This window comes from Cynara cardunculus (assembly GCF_001531365.2).
Source record: "Cynara cardunculus var. scolymus isolate 2C chromosome LG 17, CcrdV1, whole genome shotgun sequence".
Classification (NCBI taxonomy): Eukaryota; Viridiplantae; Streptophyta; class Magnoliopsida; order Asterales; family Asteraceae; genus Cynara; species Cynara cardunculus.
In genome coordinates, this window is record NC_037544.1 from 14,030,588 (window position 1) to 14,035,304 (window position 4,717).

Genomic DNA, 4,717 nt, shown 5'->3' on the forward strand with positions numbered 1-4,717 from the left:
ACACTTCATAAAATTCAATAACCATTCATAAAATTTAATAACCATTCATAAAGAACATCCTTTGTCTTAAGTTTCAGATCTCAAATAAAAGTCTTCCTATATAGAGGGCTACTAATGTCACAACTCTATTTTTTATGGGTACTGTAAAATCCAATACTAGCTGCTAATTTGTTTTTTCATTAAATGCATTTTTCAAAAATAATTAAATTAATTGTTAAAAGCCAATATAGTCAATCAATAATTACAAATTATCTTTTCATAATTATCCCCTATTAAATATGACACAACTTACCTTAATTATATTTAAAAAAATCCATAATTATCCTTAAGCATTTAAAGGAAATCTATAATTATCTTTAATTCTTCATTCATAAATAAATAATATTTCCATCATCCATATCCCTATAATCATGAAAATTCAAATTATATCATAATGGATAACCCAAACCCGATTGGATCTTACAAGGAAAAATCACAATTGAATCCTTGTATTTGTGTTTAACGTTTATAACATAAGATAATCAATGTTAATCTAATCATCATAGTATGCATTATTACGTCACATTCAAAACAAATGGAATGTATGTTATTGGTAATCCACGACATGAACTAGAGGTATGTGTTAACAAATTGGTGGGATGCTTGGCATGCAAATTCAGGATGCACAATATGGAATAAGTGTTGGTGTAGTCACGTTCTGAAATGGGATTGAAGATGCACATGTACTTTAAACCTGCAATTTCCATGCACTTTCTATAACAATTCATATAGATTCTATAGTTTTGTCAAAGCAACTTCAAAAACATAAAATATCAACCGAACCGCATTATGTGCATCGCCATTTCTCTTACCAAATCTACACTAAACTTTATTCCTCCTTTATTTGTTGTGTATGTTTTCTTAAAAAATAGTTGCAGATCAAGAACAAAAAATGGGGTCAATGTATTATTGTATACCAACAATCACATTCACATAAATTAGAGAAGGATCAAGAAGCAATGATAATAGAAATCCAATATAAATGAGTATTTTTAGAGAGAAAGAGGGAGACTGTTTCTGATCCCTAAAATTAAGGAGAATTATTTTAACCTCAAATAATATCATCATTAATTGTAATTTATTCAATTTCAATAATGCCCTTTTTTATTATAATACTAATATATCAATAAAAATTATTGAATTAGTGGTCACACGTCATACAAAATATGAATTTTTGAAATGATTGTCTTAAATATATATATCTATACTATATTATAAAACATTTGACTAAAACTTTTAAAAACTACCTCTGTCGCTATCGATACAACTTATTAAAGCCATATATCCCTAAACCCAAACCCATCTTATCACCAAACTCTTAAGTAAGCATATCCCTAAACCCAATCCTATTTTATCGCATCCTTAATCTAAACTCAATCCCATTTTATCGCCATCCCTAAAACAAATTCGATTTTCAAACAGATTCTGATAGAGATTTCGATTCTATCTTATCCCTAAACCCAATTCAACTTTCTTGCCATCCCTAATCTCCGATTGATATTTATAAGGATGAGATTTGTTTGCAGTTCGAGAATTTGCTACTATAAGTATACGGATTTTGAGGTACAAGTTTCGTATTTGATCTTTTTTATATGGGTTGGTACATTGATGTTGCATTTACCATCTTTTCATCCGGTTGAAGATTTTAGGGTTTTGAGGGTCGTCATGAATCTGTTTAGATGAATGTCATTCATGTTGTCTTTGAATGATTTTTGTTAGAAAAGTTTTTTACTTATATGAGATTCTGTTGACTTTGTTTGCAGTTCAAGAATTTGCTGGTTTGCTACTATTGGTGGCTGATTTTGAGGTATGAATTCTTTGTATTTTTGTTCTTGTTATGCACATTGTACAAATCTTTAACGCATCTTGCAAGAGTTATAGGCTGTGTGCTTATCACCTGGAAGAAGGATCACTGATTCTTCTCTTCTTTGGCTAGCTTGAAACAGAACTCAATGTCATCACTAATATCTTTTAGTAAGGACTTAAGCTATTTGGGTATATACAAAACTGACCAAAAGATAACAAAGGTTTGTGTTCAAAAAAACTGTCTTAACAGCATTAATCAACAAATACATTTTTACACCTAATTTCTCTTCATCACAAGATGTGATTTAGTAATCCTTGCCATACTCTGTAATCTGTAGATGCTTTATAAGTCATAACATCACCCGTGGATTGTCTTCCTTTTTATTGATCCATATGCCACTTATCAAGAATTACACTATATTATGGTTAATACTCTCCTCTACAAGTTGGAGTGCATCAATTGCAAACCCCCTACTTAGAACACGCAAAAGTGGTTTATTTTCCCAAACTTTGGTAATAATATCTACCAATCACGAAGAGATAGGAATATAAAGAGGCTGGAGTTGGCCTTTATTGACTTTGTCTCAAACAAATTGACATTTTAATATATGAGATGATTTATAATTTTATTGTATTTGGAATAGGATCAAGTAGCTGATATTTTTGTGCCCAGAAGGTTAGTACATGTGGCTTCTGTTTATATTTTCATGTGTTTTAATTAATTTTTCTTATTGAAGTGGTTGGAGTGTTTTGTGATATTAGGACATTGCAGATGAAGCTGTGAGACAAGGTTTAGGAAAGGAAACTACAGTGAATTTCATGCAAAAAACACATTTAGTGTGCTTCCATGTGCCCAAATTTTTTGCAATGTATAACATCTGTGCTCCTGCTTCTGGATTACTGTCCAAAAACTAACTGGACCAGCACCTTTTAGACCATATCAGTGCATACATGCCTCATGCCTGGCCTCTCTGTTTCTTCGCCTCAAAGTGTGCCAACACGTTCACCTTGCATTCACATATAGGCACACCAACACATCCTTGCGACCGATTGGCCATTTCAGTATGCATACATGCTGTACTTTCTGTCTGGCTTCCTAATTTCCACCTTGGACTTGAATTTTAAAGTGCTTGTAATAACAATCTTGAACAGGCCAAGGGCTGAATATCCAGACAGCCCAAGTACAACTTGTTTTGTGTACTCCAGAGTTGGGACTTCCTTACCTTAGAAATGATTGTCAGATACTCAACAGGATAGTTGGGTATCTTTGATAGGTTGGTGTTTGAACATTCATTCAATTTTCTCCATGTGAAATTATTAGAATATCCATTCATGGCACTACTTAAGAACAACCCAATTGTGATGAAAGGGAGGTTAAGGATTCCTTGCCAGTAGTCACAGACAAAGATTTAGTAATCCTTGCCATACTCTGTAGTCTGTAGATGCTTTATAAGTCATAACATCACAGAGAAGATTGTTTCATGTAATATCTTTCATCATCCTTACCTGAATCTCTCCAACATTTTTTATTCATTAAGCACATGMTRTCTTTTTGCATTTGCATGAGGATYTGCAAAACCACAATGCACCAGTCCCATGTGAGCATTCCTTCCACAGTTCCAATAATACTTACCAGGATGTTAACATAATTCATAACTGAAAAGAACAAATTGCAGTGGACAGTATTTGCAATGATGATGCCGACAGATTAAGCAGATAAATAACTTTTACGACATATCCTAAAAGGATCATTGTTGTATTAGTATTAACACTGTTGAATACTACATTAATATCAACATGATAGACCTGAGGTGATTTTCTAATCATCTATTTAAGGAGCTAGCTGAGGATGTTTGAGATARARCATGTRTGTAATTCTTYWTTGTATTGGTCATGAACTGRATATGCCAAGTTTGTCCATTCAAAGGAGTTGAAATTCGAAGTTTGTACACATACTTAAATAACATCACATAGTTGTAGGTTCTTTTTAACTGCTTTAATTGTTATCAGTTGTTTCCAACTTCTACCCACCACTAAGTTTCTATGTTCTTTCTCTGTTTTTCTTAGTCTGAGATTGACTCACCTTAAGTGTTGTCTAGGTATTAAACGAGTACCGAAAGAATTTTAGTGATTCTTGGAAAGCTGTTCAAGCAGATTGCAGTCAGGCATGGCCATATTTAGATGAAGCTTTGACCAGATTTCAGGTTTTAGTTCTATATTTATTTTCATTTTAGAATCCTCAGCAAGTCTTGTTTCTGTAAGTTGATGCTGAACATAAACCTTTTTCTGGTTATACGAAGAGTGGGTGCCGGAAAGAGGGTGTTGATTTGTTTCATTACATGTTGGAAATGGATGCTAAATTTGATGAGGTTACATTGATTAGTGTTTTAACGGCATGTGGGAGAGCTGGTGCTTTGGAGTTGGCGGAATGGATTAAAGAGTACATAGAAGCAAATAGACTCAAAGGGAATGCCACTTTGGTCACCACTCTTATTGATATGTATGCAAAATGTGGGCAGGTAGATATAGCTAGGAGTTTATTTGCAAGTCTGTCACTATCCAGTAACTCAAAGAAATCACGTCCAAAAGCAAACCGAAAATTGACTCATAATTGATACATTAAAATTTTAAAATAGCTGGGCTTTGCATTCCTCCTGAAATTAGAGCATCACAAAATTTTCTAATAAAATTTTTCCCACCTTATATTGTTTGTAATACTCTGTCTTGCATGTGATGATAGATAGAGTTTCAATATTCCTCCCTAAAAATTTATACTAAAATAATAGGTTGGCAATTGAGCTGCTCCATACTCATGGTTATAGGGTGAAATTTATCTGTTCTTATGCCTACTTAACAAAATAATAGTAGACTG

General features: G+C 32.9%; 1 long non-coding RNA gene across 1 annotated transcript; it reads left to right on the forward strand.

Annotated features, from left to right (window-relative positions):
* Window positions 1–1,455: 1,455 nt before the first annotated feature.
* LOC112501266 lies at window positions 1,456–4,661 on the forward strand. The gene is made up of 3 exons (XR_003067439.1): window positions 1,456–1,602; window positions 1,803–1,846; window positions 3,945–4,661. It is a non-coding gene; the product is annotated as an uncharacterized LOC112501266 (long non-coding RNA).
* Window positions 4,662–4,717: the final 56 nt, after the last annotated feature.